The sequence below is a fragment of the Carica papaya genome, chromosome 1 (assembly GCF_054855325.1).
Source record: "Carica papaya isolate Zhongbai chromosome 1, ASM5485532v1, whole genome shotgun sequence".
Taxonomy (NCBI): Eukaryota; Viridiplantae; Streptophyta; class Magnoliopsida; order Brassicales; family Caricaceae; genus Carica; species Carica papaya.
The window spans coordinates 26,977,796-26,995,295 of record NC_142309.1 but is presented as its reverse complement, the minus strand read 5'-3'; the positions used below and the strand labels follow the sequence as shown (position 1 = coordinate 26,995,295).

The window sequence follows — 17,500 nt, the reverse complement described above, 5'->3', positions numbered from 1 at the left end:
TAGGATTGTTGAGTAATGTTAGGAAGTGGACACTGATTGATTTTTTATGTTTTGAAGCTAATATGAATAGAGTAGTTAGTAGTAAGTTTGTGGAGGTAAGTTCTTGTTTGATTTTAGCTCCAAGATAGTGGTAAATTATCGTTTCAAGGCAAGATAGAGAAGAAAAAGAAGATTGCAAATGTATGTGATTTTCTTTTGAATCTAATTCTAAAAGATAATACATAGTTTTAATACAATAAGAGTTAAATGTAATTTGTAATTGAAAAAAGAGTTTGGTAAATAAAAGTATCAAGTAAAGATAGTTTATAAGATGATATCACTAGTAGAACATGAAGAAGAGTTTGGAGCATCGGAGTTAGGCAGCAGGTTAATATACCTCGCAATAAATATACTCGTTTGCTGCATTAAGTGTGTATTGGACCCCTAATAGTTTACGTAATGTGGCATCCGAACGTATTGCAAAATGCTGCACTTGCAATGAAAAAATAATTTTTTTTGGCACCCGAACTAAATCTACTGCAAGATTATATCCATGAATTTTTCAACTACATAATTTAATAAAAAAATACGAAATGTAGATGGAGAGCCAAGCTTTCTTACTTCATTAAAAAACTATTATGGTGTAAGTGACAAAGAAATTCTAACTTAAAGATTTACCATATGTTAACTTTACTTTAGATTTAGATTGGAGGATTATTTTATTTTAAGAGTTTAATTTTTAGAATCTATAATTTAGAATTATCGTTCATTTTCTTATTTTGAAGATTTTAGTGATAAAGTCATGGATTAAATAGTTCAAGGTGTTGCGAGTTGATATAGTAGATAGAGGATGATTCTAATTATTGAAGGATGTCCATTAGAATATTGTTTTCTAGTTATGAAAAGTGAACTTAGGGATTGGTGCTTAAGAAAAAGAAATGTCTGGTAAATTTACAACATTAGCTGTATGTCAAAAATACTGTTGGAAGAGTTGCAAGTGATGACTATTGGATAACTTTGACTTAAATTTATAATATATCTATTTGATATTTGAATCCAATGATTGTTTGTTTTAAGAATTGAGGTGATCTAGGATTTTGACTACTAATTGCCTAAAAATGAGTAAACAAAAGTGAAGGATAAAAAAACAATAAATCCCAAATATCAGCCTATAGAACGAACATGTCATTTTTTTTACATTTGTATGAGTTGAAATGATTATAAATTGATAAAATTAGCATTATTTGCTTAGTGAATTTCTTTTATGTGTACATTAACATAGCAGTACTTAAAAGAAGGCAATTTTAAATATTATGCTGAGAGTAATAAAATTGTCCTCTTTTGATGTTTGTTCTTTGTTTTAGTCTTTTTTTAATTTGAAGTTTTGATATCCGTTTTTTCATGCCAAACTATGCATATGTTACATTTAATTGCTTAGTTCTCTTCTCATTTAAATTACAATGTAGAAAAATCTTATTTGTTCATAAAAAAATAAGTTTATTGTTCTCTTTTAATGCTTGTTACTCCCGGTTCTAGTTGATTTTTTTTTATATTTCAATTTTGGTACGCGTAGCTCCCATGGGAAATTATCCATATGTTCTATTTATTTGCTAATGATTTTTTACTTCTTTGAATTATAATATCGACGAATCTTTGTTATTTACAAATTGATTTGCTCACTTTTATTTGCTTATTGTTGATTTCGAACTCCAAAGATGAGGTAAATAATCGTGTACCCAATATTTTGTTTTTGCTCAGCTAATTAAAATAAATTGCTCATGTTATTATGTGACTCTTTAGGCAAAAAATTTAAAATAGTCTAGTTGTTTGTTTTGCATTTTTTATTCTTTTATAGATAACATTGTTTTGTTACTTGAATGGTCTGTGCTCCTCTGCATTTTTATCTTTTTTTTTGTTCTCTTTTTAATTAACATGTAGTGGTTGGTGTCCATATTTATCATACACGAAAGATATTATTTTTTTCCAAATGTGTGGTTGAGACACTGTTGCTTTAATTAATGCATATAGAGAACCCAAAAAGTATGATATTTTTTTATAATTTTTTAAATAATTAATTAATATTCTATATAGTTTTGTTGAATAGTTGTTAAATAAAATATAATACAACATTAGCTTATAATTATTACATAAAATATTTATTTCATAAGTAAATGCCAACTGTTTACAAAAGTTGAATAATAAATACCCAAAATTTAATAATTTTTTAAAGTAATATGGAGGAACTCACCAACTTTCATTGAATATACATAAATTTTCATACTTTCTAAAACTAAATAAAAACATTTTACTTTATAAATTATTTCATAATCTACATTTGAAGCATAATTATATGTATAGTTAATCAATTATATAATACAATCAAAATATATATAGTTAATTATTTATATTCTAACATAAATTATTAAAATTTATTGTAAAATTATATTTATCTGCTTTAAATTTATTTATTTTTATTTTCTTTCAATAATAATTAATAAAAAAAATCATCTACAAGGGAGTCTTTTTCATTTTTCTGTCAAATAATCATGTACATTTTTTTAGAATTAATTAATAAGTGTTTATCATACATTCTTATTTATGATATTTTACTTAAAAAAAAAAACTTTTAATTTATTATCTCTCTCTTAATAATTACAGTTTTTTATCATAAAAATGTTTTAATTTTTTATAAAATATAACAAAAATTTAAAACAACACCCTAAGCCTGGACTCCGTGTAGTTTAACTTTTTTAACGCTGCTTATTTCTTTCTTTTTCTTTTCTTTAAAAAGTTTTTTAAAAAACAAATTGACCGTTGTCGGCGTCATTTTAACGCAGTCTGCATTTCTTTATTTTCCCTTTAAAAGCAAACTGACCGTGCGATTCTCCTCTTCAGACCACCTTCTTCCTTTCTTTTACTTTCAAAAAGTTTTCTACGTTCTTTGTTTTCAGATCTGGCCTTGCCCAGAGAAAAGAAGAGAGATACAAGCACAAAAGAGAGAGAGAAAAACAGGAAAAAGACAGAAACGACCAGACATGGATCTGAAACCCCCCCCATTCTCTTCAATGTGGAGAGGGAAAGAAAAGAATATCAGAAAGAGGTAAGGAAGAAGATGATAGAAAACAAATTAGAATGGTCATCGTTCTACCATTCTTTTTCTTCTTCAGTTTCTTGAGAGCAAAGAACCAAATAGAGAAAGAAAAGAAGAACAAAGAAAGAAGGAAGAAGAAGATCGAAAAGAAGATAGATGGGTTTCTCTTAAAGACCCAACACTACTTGGTCATTCTGTTAAATTTCAATCTCTCTTGTTCACAAGCCTTGCCCAGAGAGAAGTTGAGAAGTACGAGCATAGCAGAGAGAGAAAAAGGGGAAAAAGACAGAAACGAGCAGACATGGATCTGAAACCCCTCCATTCTCTTCAATGTGGAGAGGGAAATAAAAGAATATCAGAAAGAGGTAAGGAAGAAGATGATAGAAAAAAAATTAGAATGGTCATCTTTCTACCATTCTATTTCTTTTTCAGTTTCTTGAGAGCAAAGAATCAAACAGAGAAAGAAAAGAAGAACAAAGAAAGAAGGAAAAAAGAAGATCGAAAAGAAGATAGATAGGTTTCTCTTAAAGACCCAACAGTATTGAAAGATTCAATCTCTTTCCCACAAGCCATGGGCAGAGAGGAGAGAAATACAAGCATAACAGAGGGAGAGAACGGGGAAAAAGATAGGAAAGAACAGACATGGGTCTGAAACTCTTCGTTCTCTTCAATGTCGGGAGGGAAAGAAGCGAATATCGGAAAGAGATGAGGAAGAAGAAGATAGAAAACAAGATTAAAATGGTTCCTCCTATCATTCTTTTTCTTCTTCAGTTTCTTGAGAGCGAAGAATCAAATAGAGAAAGAAAAGAAGAACAAAGAAAGAAGGAAGAAGAAGATCGAAAAGAAGATAGATGGGTTTCTCTTAAAGACCCAACACTACTTAGTCATTCTGTTAAATTTCAATCTCTCTTGTTCACAAGCCTTGCCCAGAGAGAAGGTGAGAAGTACGAGCATAACGGAGAGAGAAAAAGGGGAAAAAATCAGGAACGAGCAGACATGGATCTGAGACTCTCCATTCTCTTCAATGTGGAGACGGAAAGAAAAGAATATCAGAAAGAGGTAAGGAAGAAGATGATAGAAAACAAATTAAACTGTCCTCTTTCTTCCATTCTATTTCTTTTTCAGTTTATTGGGAGTAAAGAGCCGAATAGAGAAAGAAAAGAAGAGCAAAGAAAGAGGGAAGAAGAAGATCGAAAGAAGAGATATGTCTTTCTCTTCAAAGACCCAACGGTAGCCGGAGGTATTTTTACTTATCTCTTAATATTGGTAGGTGATCATTCATGGAGTTTATTTTTATTTGGTTCTCCTTTCATGAAGTTGGCATAAGTGATTTAGTCTCTCTTAATCTGGGTTTACATAAATCTTTTTTTTTTTAAATTTCTTTTTACAGTTTCTGTCTTCTTATTTATTTATTCTTCTTATTTAATGTTTTTAGTTTTCATAAATTTGTTTTGTTATGTGTAGCATCTGTTCTTAACTAACTAACTAATTGTTTCTTAGCATCAGTTATTTTCAACTATATCTGTAATGAGGAATAATGAATTGGTTCTCTGTCTCTCTCTGTGTTCTCTTCTCTCTTTTATTCTCTCTTTGTCTGTTTCTCACTCTCTCTGCACTTCTCTCTTTGTTTGCTACATTCCAAACCCTAAAAGCCCTCTTCCTAAATTTCACACATAACATATTTCTAAATTAATTCGAGTTCTTTCTTGTTATAAACAACTGGGGAGATGTTGTTTTTCTTATTCCTTTCTACCATGATTTACAGACTTGAATTTTACTCAAAGATAGCAGCAGTTTCTTGTTTTTTCATTTAAATATTCCAGATTAGCTTTAATAATTTTACAGACAAACAAACTCTCTTCTGGAATTTGATTTAGTAGGTTCTGTTTTTTATGGAGTTTGCAAAGTTGATCTTTTGGTCTCTGTTTCTAAATACATTTGACATGTTCCTTTGAGCCCCAGGTGGGTTGGGAATAGAATATTAATGCTGTGGATATTCCATAGTTATATGCTAATGTATGAATCAAATATGAACATATTACCCTTTTCCGATTGAGGGAACTTTCAAAAAGAAGAATTGCTTGATTGATTACCCTCCCAAAGTATTCAGAGTATTCGGGTTTTTTTGAAAACTAACAGCGTAAAAATGTTATAGTAATAATAAATATAGTGAAAATAAAAGCAAGAAAAACGATTGGATTTGGAGCTCTTTTGCATAGATGGAAATGTAGTCCTTTTTAATCTTTAACTTATCATTTCTTTCACAATTTAAAACTTCTTAAGAAACGATTTTATCTTGTGAACTTTACTTTAAATATTTTCATAATTGGGAATATTTTCTAAAGCGTCACATACTTCTCATTTATGCTTTCAATTGTTGCAACATTTGCATTTTCAGTATGATGAGATGTTCCCTTCACTATTCAGTGATCATCCTAATATATTTCCTCCACACCTGTCGACATGGGCTAGTGAACTTTGGCACTGAAATAGCATGAAAGGTATGTCCGTAGACAGGAAGCTGAGAACTTGCTCAATTCCAGTTGGTGGCTTCCTGAAACACTCAGTATCTCTTCTCTCTCTCTCTTTAATCATTCTTAAACTTAATCTTTAATCTTAGAATGCGATTGAATGATTTCGTCAGTTGCTTGAAAGTAACTTGTTTACTATTTGCAAAATAATATGCACTCGTTATAACTTTGACTTTAACTCATAGATAATGGTTGATCAATATTATTTTTAAGAAATGCAATGCAATTGGTATTTTTAGGGTAACTTGAATAAGCTAATAAATTTTTCAAGATAATTTACTTTTCTTTGTATGGTTTGCTGGTTTTTCCTTTGGATCATGGCTAGTAGACAGAATGAGTTGTGATTGTTGCCAAATATATGATATCATCCTTGGACATATATTTAAAATTAGATAGCTAGAATTGCTATTTTCAAATAAGATTAAGAATTGAATGTTGATTAACTTTTATGTATTAAAACTGATAGGTATCGAGTATTTAGTGACGAGCTAGTGATGCATTTAAAACTAGATAGTTAGGATTGCTTTTTTCAGATAAGACTGGGAATTTATGTTGATTGACTTTTATGTACTAAAACTGATAGGTATAGAGTACTAGTGATAGGCAAGAAAGTTTTTGTTTGATTTTAGCTCTTACACAATGATCGATTAGTATTGTTATAAGATATTCGATGTAATTGGTGTTTTAAGATGATTAGAATCATTCTGTAGTTTTTTTGGAGGTAGATGACTTTCTTTTGTATGGTTTACTGTTTTTTTTTTTGGTCATAACCCGTTGTTAGAAAAATGGTGGTTGTTGGTTGTTATGTGGTATCATCTACAGTGGTTTATTTAAACTTAGATGGTTAGGATTGTTGAGTAATGTTAGGAAGTGGACACGGATTGATTTTTTATGTATTGAAGCTAATGGGAATAGAATAATTAGTAGTAGGTTTGTGGAGGTAAGTTCTTGTTTGATTTTAGCTCCAAGATAGTGGTAAATTATCGTTTCAAAGGCAAGCTAGAGAAGAAAAAAAAGATTGCATATGTATGTGACTTTCTTTTGGATTTAGTTCTAAAAGATAATACATAGTTTGAATATAATAACAATTTAAAGTAATTTGTAATTGAAAAAAAAGTTTGGGAAATAAAAGTATGAAGTAAAGGTAGTTTATAAGATGACATCACTAGTAGAACATGAAAAAGAGTTTGGAGCATCAGAGTTAGGCAGCAGGTTAATATACCTCGCAATAAATATACTCATTTGCTGCATTAAGTGTGTGTGTTGGACCCTAATAGTTTATGTAATGTGGCATCCGAACGTATTGCAAAATGCCGCACTTGCAATGAAAAAATAATTTTTTTTGGCACTCGAACTAAATCTACTGCAAGATTATATCCATGAATTTTTCAACTACATAATTTAATCAAAAAAATACAAAATGTAGATGGAGAGCCAAGTTTTCTTACTTCATTAAAAAACTAATAGTTTTTAAAATACATAAAATTCTGCGACAGAAAAATTCTAATTTAAAAATTTATCACATATTAGCTTTACTTTAGATTTAAATTGGAAGATTATTTTATTTTAAGAGTTTAATTTTAAGAAACCTATCATTTAGAGTTATCGTTCATTTTCTTATTTTGAAGATCTTAGAAACCTAATAGCTTTTAAACTAAAACAAAAATTACATTTAGCTCTTCAACTTTTTTAGCAAACAAGCATCTCAAACACAATAACGGCAAACTACAACAAATAAATTACAACTACCCTTACAAACTGACAAGGAAAAAGAGTAAACTTTAAATATCAACTCATAAATCGAATATCTCGTTCTTAACATTTTCATGAGTTGAAATGATTATAAATTGAAACAATTTAGTATTATTTCGTCAATGAGTTTCTTTATGTGTACATTAATATAGCAATACTTGAGGCTGTTTTTAATGTCATGCAGAGGACAATAAAATTGTCCTCTTTTAATGGTCGTTTTTAATGTCCATGTCAAGTTGTGCATATGTTATATTTAGTTGCTATTGATTCTCTTCTGATTTGAATTATAACATAAAAGAGTCTTGATCATTTATAAACTGATATACTTACTTTTGTGTAGTTGTTGTAGATTTCAAATGGCAAAAATCATGTAAATAAACATATATTCAATAGTGTGTTTTTTCTTTAACTAGTTAAAATTTTCTTTAATTGTTATCATGAAGATCTTTAGGTAAAAAGTTGAAAGGAATCCAATCATATATCATCTCTGTTTTGTTCTCTTTTCTGGGTAACACTGCTGGAGAAATGTTGGGTTATGATATATTCGTGAAATAAAAAGTTTATTTTTCAATGCTTATGACATAAATTTTATTTTTTTATTACATATATTTTTTTCTATTTATAATTATTTACTTAACAATATTCTTTTTGTTTACTTTAATATAGGACTACCGAAAGTTATTATCAATTTTAGGAGCACTTTTAACGTAATAAACGTGTGTTTTTATCTTTTTGGGTAGCTAATATTTTAATATTTTGTTAGTGTATAATTCTTCGGCAAAAAGTTTAAGATGGTCCAGGCGTATCATTTGTGTATTATTCTTTTTTGTTGGTAGCACTCTTTTAGACGAGAATTATAAGGTATCCGTGGAATAAGAAGTTTGGCTTCCTTCTTTTATAATATTTTTCAGTTTAGTTTTACTTTTTTTAAGCCTAATTTATTTTTCAAAATTCAATTGATGGAGTTGGGGAGAGTTAGAACACTTTCTATTTCTGCATCATTTATCACATTAAGTTTTAAAAAGGTTTCATTTGGAGCTACAAAGAGATCTGCTCTATGATTACTTTAGTGAAAAAGATTTGTGGTTCGATTTGAAGGTAGATACTAGTGATGGCGGAAACTCATCTTCGGTTGCAGGAGTACTTGGTTAGCGATTTTTTTTTTTATTTTTTTAATGTTTCTAATAAGGTTGTATTTAATGAATTGGTAATCAGGATATTTGAACTGGTCTATTATACAGTCGTTTGGTACTATGAGTTGCTGTGTTTTATAAGGTATCTCTTTCTTCTTGTGTATCACATTATATTTCCTGAGTTTTGGTATGTTCGTCTTTTTTCTCGCGTCGCTATCAAAAGAAAGGAGATCCTGTAAATGATGAAAATTCAATTTTTATTTTAATGATTTTGTATAATTACTTATTATAGCAAACCTGCGAATAGTGGCTGTCTTACTTACGCTGGCAGGTTCTCGGTATAGTCTGCGGCGTGCTTTACGATATGTGAGCGACAAAAGAGGGAGAGTGTGTACGAAGAAGAGAACCAGAGCGACAAAAGAAGCGAGTTCGTATGAAATTTTACCTCATTATTTTATTATCTGATTAGTCAATTATTTTTATTTTTTACTAACTAATTAAATAATAATTTTTAAATTATGGTACCATAACTTAGTTGAACACTAAAAAGCTACAAAGCTACATGGATTTGAACACTAAAAAGCTACATGACGATAGATCGATATAAACAATGTAAAGCAAATAAATTATAATTAGAAACTGAAATTGGAAAAAAAATACAAACAAACTCAAATACAGTTACAAATCCAAGTATACCGAAAGAAAAATTCAATTGATTTTTTTTTTAATTCCAAATAAATGAAACAAACAACTAAGTTGGCACTGAAATTCTAGTACAATTACAAACAAACTCAAATATAATCACAAACTTAAGTAAATCAAAACAATAATTATATTTAGTTCTTCAACTTTTCCAGATAACAAACATCTCAAACACAATAACGAGAAACTACAACAAACAAATTACATTTACCCTTACAAACAAACTCAAATACAATTACAAAGTCAAATAAACAAAAACAAAAATTACATTTAGTTCTTCAACTTGCCAAGAAAAAAACATCTCAAAAACAATAACGACAAACCATAATAAACAAATTACAACTACCCTTACAAACTTACAAGGAAAAAGAGCAAAACCCAAGTATCAGTCCTGAAAATAAATATCTCATTTTTTATATTTGTATGAGTTGAAATGATTAAATGGAAACAATTTAGCATTATTTCGTTAGTGAATTTTTTTATGTGTACATTGACATAGCAATACATGAGGCTGTTTTTAATGTTATGCAGAAGACAACAGAAGTGTCCTCTTTTAATGTCTTTTCTTCTTGATTTTAGTCGGTTTTTTTTTTAATTTGAAGTTTTGATATCCGTCCATGCCTGCATTTGTTACATTTAATTGCTATTGGTTTTCTTCTTATTTTAGTTACAACATAAAAGAGTCTTGATCATTTATATATGCTCACTTTTGTGTAATTGTTGTAGATTTCAAACGCCAAAAATCAGGTAAATAAACACGTATTCAATATTATATTTTTTCTATAATTAGTTAAAATTTTCTTTCTTTGATACTATGAAGATCTTTAGGTAAAAAGTTAAAGAGAGTTTAATCATATATTATCTCTTTTTTGTTCTCTTTTGTGGGTAATACTACTGGAAACATTTTGGGTTATAAGATATTCGTAGAACAAAAGGTTTATTTTGTTTTGCTTATGATATAAGTTTTATTTTCTATTTAGAATCATTTATTTAGCAATATTCTTTATGTTTACTTTAATATAGGACTACCATAGGTTATTATCAATTTTAGGGAGCACTTTTAAGGTAAATAAGCATGTGTTTTTATTTTTTTGGGTAGTTAAAATTTTTATATTTTGTTAGTATGTAACTCTTTAGGCAAAAAGTTTATGGTCCAGACGTGTCACTTGTGTTTTATTTTTTTTTGTTGGTAGCACCCTTTTAGACGTGGATTATGATGTATCTGTAGAATAAGAGGTTTGTTTTTCTTCTTTTATCATATTTTTCAGTTTAGTTTTACTTTTTTTAATCCTAATTTATTTTTTAAAATTCAATTGATGGAGTTGGGGAGAGTTACAACGCTATCTATTTCTGCATCATCTATCACATTAAGTTTTAAAAAAGTTTCATTTGGAGCTACAAAGAGATCTGCTCTATGATCACTTTAGTGAAAAAGAAGATATGTGGTTCGATTTGAAGGCAGATACTGGTGATGGCAGAAACTCGTCTTCTTCGGTTGTAGGAGTACTTGGTCAGCGATTTTTTTTTTTTTCTAATGTTTCTAATAAGGTTGCATTTACTGAATTGGTAATCAGGATATTTGAGCTGGTCTATTATACAGTCGTTTGGTACTATGAGGTGCTGTGTTTTATGAGATATCTCTTTCTTCTTGTCTATCACATTATATTTAGTTGCTATTGATTCTCTTCTGATTTGAATTATAACATAAAAGAGTCTTGATCATTTATAAACTGATATACTTACTTTTGTGTAGTTGTTGTAGATTTCAAATGACAAAAATCATGTAAATAAACATATATTTAATAGTGTGTTTTTTCTTTAACTAGTTAAAATTTTCTTTAATTGTTATAATGAAGATCTTTAGGTAAAAAGTTGAAAGGAATCCAATCATATATTATCTCTGTTTTGTTCTCTTTTCTGGGTAACACCGCTGGAGAAATGTTGGGTTATGATATATTCGTGAAATAAAAAGTTTATTTTTCAATGCTTATGACATAAATTTTATTTTTTTATTACATATATTTTTTTCTATTTATAATTATTTACTTAACAATATTCTTTTTGTTTACTTTAATATAGGACTACCGAAAGTTATTATCAATTTTAGGAGCACTTTTAACGTAATAAACGTGTGTTTTTATCTTTTTGGGTAGCTAATATTTTAATATTTTGTCAGTGTGTAACTCTTAGGCAAAAAATTTAAGATGGTCCAGGCGTGTCACTTGTGTTTTATTTTCTTTTGTTCGTAGCACTTTTTTAGATATAGATTATGATGTACCAGCACAATAAGAGGTTTGTCTTTCCTCTTTTATCCTGTTTTTCAATTTTATTTTGTTTTTTTTCATCTTAATTTTTTCTTTAATATTTTTTAATAGAGTTGGAGAGAGTTACAACATTATTTATTTCCGCATCATTTATTACATTAAGTTTTAAAAAGTTTTTAGATGGAGCTTCATAAGGAGATCTTCTCCATGATCATTTTAGTTAAAAAGATCTGTGGTTTGATTTGATGGCAGATAATGGTACTGGCAGAAATTCGTATTCTTCAGTTGTAGGAGTACTTGGTCATCAGTTTCTTTTGTTTCTTCATTGTTTCTAATAATGTTGCATTTACTGAATTGGTAATTAGGATTTTGGAGCTAGACCATACAATGGTTTGGTACTATGAGCTGCTGTGTTTTAGGAGGTATCTCTTTCTTCTTGCCTTTCCCATTATATTTCTTAGATTTTGGTATGTTTGTCTTGTTTCTCGCGTCGCTGGCAAGATAACGGAGGTCATGAGCATTCTTTAAAATTGTGCTGTAAGTGATGAAATTCAAATTTCATTTTAATGATTTTGCATATTTATTGATTGTAGCAAACCTGCGAATACTGGCTCTCTTACGCTGGCAGGCTCTCAGTATAGCCTACGGCGTGCTTTACGGTATGTGAGCAACAAAAGAGGGAGAGTGTGTACGAAGAAGAGAACCAGGAAGGCAGAGGAAGAGAGTTCGTATGAAAGTTTACCTCATGATTTTATTATCTGATTAATCAATTATTTTTATTTTTTACTAACTAATCAAACAATAATTTTTAAATTATGCTACCATAACTTAGTTGAAGGATGGATTTGAACACTAAAAACCTACATGACGCTAGATCGATATGAACAATGCAAAACAAACAAATTGTAATAAGAAACTGAAATTGGAATAAAAATACAAACAAATTCAAATAAATTAATAAATTCATGTATATTTAAAGAAAAATCCAATTGATTTATTTGCAATTCCACAAAAATGAAACAAACAACTAAGTTTGAGTGAAATTGTACAACAAACTAAAACAAGTAGACGCTGAAATTCTAATACAATTACAAATAAACTCAAATATAATCATAAACTCAAGTAAACTAAAACAAAAATTACATAGTAATACTTGAGGTTGTTTTTAATGTTATGCAAAAGACAACAAAATTGTCCTCTTTTAATGTTTTTTCTTTTTTATTTTAGTCGTTTTTTTTAATTTAAAGTTTTGAAATCTGTCCATGCCTGCATTTGTTACATTTAATTGCTATTGGTTTTCTTCTAATTTTAAAAGAGTCTTGATCATTTATAAATTGATATACTCACTTTTGTGTAATTGTTGTAGATTTCAAACGCCCAAAATCAGATAAATAAACACGTATTCAATATTATATTTTTTTCTATAGCTAGTTAAAATTTTCTTTCTTTGTTATTATAAAGATCTTTATGCAAAAAGTTTAAGAGAGTCCAATCATATATTATCTCTTTTTTGTTCTCTTTTGTGGGTAATACTACTGGAAACATGTTGGATTATAAGATATTCGTGGAACAAAAGGTTTATTTTGCTTTACTTACGATATAAATTTTATTTTCTATTATATATATATAAATATTTTTTCTATTTAGAATTATTTATTTAGCAGTATTCTTTATGTTTACTTTAATGTAGGACTACCGAAAGTTATTATTAATCTTATGGAGCACTTATAAGGTAAATAAGCATGTGTGTTTATCCTTTTGGGTAATCAAAATTTTTATATTTTGTTAGTATGTAATTCTTTAGGCAAAAAGTTTAAGATGGTCCAGCAGTGTCACCTGTGTTTTATTTTCTTTTGTTTGTAGATTATGAAGTATCTGTGGAATAAGAGATTTGTCTTTCTTCTTTTATCATATTTTTCAGTTTAGTTTTGTTTTTTTTTAGCCTAATTTATTTTTTAAAATTTTTTGATGGAGTTGGAGAGAGTTACAACGCTATCTATTTGTGCATTATCTATCACATTAAGTTTTAAAAAAGTTTCATTTGGAGCTAAAAGGAGATCTACTCTATGATCACTTTAGTGGAAAAGAAGATATGTGGTTCGATTTGATGGCAGATACTGGTGCTGGCAGGAACTCGTTTTCTTCAGTTGCAGGAATACTTGGTCAGCGGTTTTTTTTGCTTCTTTTATCTTTCTAATAAGGTTGCATTTACTAAATTTAGTTGAAGGATGGATTTGAACACTAAAAACCTATATGAGGATAGATCGATATCAACCATGCAAAGCAAACAAATTGTAATTAGAAACCGAAATTGGAACAAAAATACAAACAAACTCAAATATAATTACAAATTTAAGTACACTGAAAGAAAAATCCAATTGATTTTTTTCGCAATTCCAAAAAAATGAAGCAAACAACTAACTCGAGCAAAATTACAACAACAAGTAGGCACTCAAATTTTAATACAATTACAAACAAACTCAAATACAATCACAAACTCAAGTAAACCAAAACAAAAATTACATTTAGCTCTTCAACTTTCTCTACAAACAAACATCTCAAACATAATAACGACAAAATACCGGTAAAAAATTACAATTACCCTTACAAACTGACAAGAAAAAAGAGTAAAACTCAAGTATCAGTCCTAAAAACGAATATCTCATTTTAATATTTGCATGAGGTTAAATGATTATAAATTGAAATAATTTAGCATTATTTCACCAATGAATTTCTTTATGTGTACATTAACATAGCAATACTTGAGGCTGTTTTTAATATTGTGCAGAAGACAACAAAATTTTCCTCTTTTAATATTTGTTCTTCTTGATTTTAGTCGTTCTTTTTTAATTTGAAGTTTTGATATCTGTCCATGCCATGCTGTGCACATATGTTACATTTAATTGCTATTGGTTTTCTTCTTATTTTAATTACGACGTAAAAAGGCCTTGATCATTTATAAATTGATATGCTTACTTTTGTGTAGTTGTTGTAGATTTCAAACGGCAAAAATCAGGTAAATAAACATGTATTTAATATTATGTTTTTTCTATAACTAGTTAAAATTTTCTTTCTTTGCTATTATGAAAATCTTTAGGCAAAATATTGAATAGAGACCAATCATATATTATCTCTGTTTTGTTCTCTTTTTTTAGGTAACACTGCTTGAAACATATTGGGTTATAACATATACATGGAATAATAGGTTTATTTTCCTATGCTTATGACATAAATTTTATTTTCTATTACATATTTTCTTTTCTATTTAGTATTATTTACTTAGCAATATTAATTTTGTTTACTTTAATATAGGACTACCAAAGGTTATTATCAATCTTAGTTAGCACTTTTAAGGTAAATAAGCATATATTTTTATCTTTTTGGGTAGATAAAATTTTTATATTTTGTTTGTGTGTAACTCTTTAGGAAAAACGTTTAAGATGGTCCAGATGTGTCACTTGTATTTTATTTTCTTTTGTTGGTGGCATTCTTTTAGATGTGAATTATGAGGTATCTGTAGAATAAGAGGTTTGTCTTCCTTCTTTTATTATATTTTTCTATTTTTTTGCTTTTTTAGCCTAATTATTTTTTAAATTTTTTTGATGGAGTTGGAGAGAATTACAACGCTATCTATTTTAGCATCATCTATCACATTTAGTTTTAAAAAGTTAGTTGATGGAGCTTAAAATGGAGATCTACTGCATGATGTCGAAAAGTAGATCTGTGGTTCGATTTGATGGCATATACTGGTGATGGCGGGAACTTATTTTCTTCGATTGCAGGAGTGGTCAATAGTTTCTTTTGATTCTTCAATGTTTTTAACAAGGTTGCATTTACTGAATTGGTACGAAGAGCTACTATGCTTTATGTGGTATTTTTTTCTTCTTGTCTTTCACATTATGTTTTTTGGGTTTTGATATGTTTGTCTTTTTTCTTACTCGTTGGCAAGATGACGGAGGTCCTAACCATTCTTCAAAATTGCACTGTAAGTGGTGAAAATTAAATTTTCATTTTAATGATTTTGTATGTTGATTGGTTGTAGCAAACATGAGAATATTGGCTCTCTTACTTACGCTGGCAAATTCTCAGTATAGTCTGCTGCATGTTTTACGGTCTGTGAGCGACAAAAGAGGGAGAGTTTGTACGAAGAAGAGAGCCAGAGCGGCAGAGGAAGAGAGTGCGTATGAAATTTTACCTCATTATTTTATTATCTGTGTTGCATACTTCTCATTTATTCTTTCAATTGTTGCAATATTTGCATCTTCAGTATGATGAAATGTTCCCTTCACTATTCAGTGATCATCCTGATATATTTCCTCCACACCTGTCCACATACGGGAAGCTGAGAACTTGCTCAATTCTGGTTGGTGGCTTCCTAAAACACTCAGTATCTCTTCTCTTTCTCTCTCTCTCTCTCTCTCTTTCTTTAATCATTCTTAAACTTAATCTTCAATCTTAAAATGTGATTTCTTCAGTTGGAGCTACAAGGAGATCTACTCTATGATCACTTTAGTGGAAAAGAAGATATGTGGTTTGATTTAATGGCAGATACTGGTGATGACGGGAACTCGTCTTCTTCGGTTGCAGGAGTACTTGGTCAGTGGTTATTTTTTGTTTTTTTAATGTTTCAAATAAGGTTGCATTTACTGAATTGGTAATCAGGATATTGGAGCTGGTCTATTACACAGTTGTTTGGTACTATGAGATGCTGTGTTTTATGAGAGATCTCTTTCTTCTTATCTTTCACATTATATTTTCTGAGTTTTGGTATTTTTGTCTTATTTCTCGCATCGCTGGCAAAAGGAAGGAGGTCCTGACAATTCTTCAAAATTGTGCTGTAAGTGATGAAAATTCAAATTTCATTTTAATGATTTTGCATATTTATTGATTGTAGCAAACCTGCGAATAGTGCCAGTCTTAGTTACGCTGGCAGGTTCTCGGTATAGCCTGCGGTGTGCTTTATGCTCTGTGAGCGACAAAAGAGGGAGAGTGTGTACGAAGAAGAGAACTAGAGCGACAGAGGAAGCGAGTTCGTATGAAATTTTACCTTATGATTTTATTATTTGATTAGTCGATTATTTTTAATTTTTTACTGACTAATCAAACAATAATTTTTAAATTATGCTACTAAAGCTTAGTTAAAGGATGGATTTGAACACTAAAAAGCTGCACGAAGATAGATCGATATGAACAATGCAAAGCAAACAAATTATAATTAGAAACCGATATTGGAACAAATATACAAAAAAACTCGAATACAGTTAGTAATCCAAGTACACTGAAAGGAAAATCCAATTGATTTTTTTGTAATTCCTAATAAATGAAACAAAGAGCTAACTCGAGTGAAATTACAACAAACTAAAATAACAAATTTTAACAACAAGTAGGCGCTAAAATTCTAATACAATTACAAACAAACTCAAAAATCCAATTGATTTTTTTGTAATTCCTAATAAATGAACCAAACAGCTAACTCGAGTGAAATTACAACAAACTAAAATAACAAATTTTAACAATAAGTAGGCGCTAAAATTCTAATACAATTACAAACAAACTCAAATACAATCACAAACTCAAGTAAACCAAAACAAAAATTATATTTAGCTCTTCAACTTTTCCAGATAACAAAAATCTCAAACACAATAACGAGAAACTACAACAAACAAAATACATCTACCCTTACAAACAAACTCAAATACAATTACAAAGTCAAGTAAACCAAAACAAAAAGTACATTTGACTCTTCAACTTTCCCTGCAAACAAACATCTCAAACACAATAACGATAAATTACCGCAAACAAATTACAACTTCCCTTACAAACTGACAAGGAAAAATGGTAAAACCCAAGTATTAGCCCTGAAAACGAATATCTCGTTTTAATATTTGCGTGAGTAGAAATGATTATAAATTGAAACAATTTAGCATTATTTTGTCAGTGAATTTCTTTATGTGTACATTAACATAGTAATACTTGAGGCTGTTTTTAATGTTATGCAGAAGACAACAAAATTGTCCTCTTTTAATGTCTTTTCTTTTTTATTTTAGT

The 17,500-nt window shown here is 29.1% G+C and overlaps 2 long non-coding RNA genes across 2 annotated transcripts; both read left to right on the top strand.

The window, feature by feature from the left end:
* The first annotated feature begins 2,678 nt into the window (after positions 1-2,678).
* LOC148270498 (uncharacterized) lies at positions 2,679-12,317 on the top strand. The gene is made up of 4 exons (XR_015813070.1): positions 2,679-4,310; positions 5,469-8,628; positions 8,818-11,874; positions 12,046-12,317. It is a non-coding gene; the product is annotated as an uncharacterized LOC148270498 (long non-coding RNA).
* Positions 12,318-14,733: 2,416 nt separating this feature from the next.
* On the top strand, positions 14,734-15,755 carry LOC148270497 (uncharacterized). Its single transcript, XR_015813073.1, has 3 exons — positions 14,734-15,296; positions 15,402-15,437; positions 15,542-15,755. It is a non-coding gene; the product is annotated as an uncharacterized LOC148270497 (long non-coding RNA).
* The last annotated feature ends 1,745 nt before the right edge of the window (positions 15,756-17,500 follow it).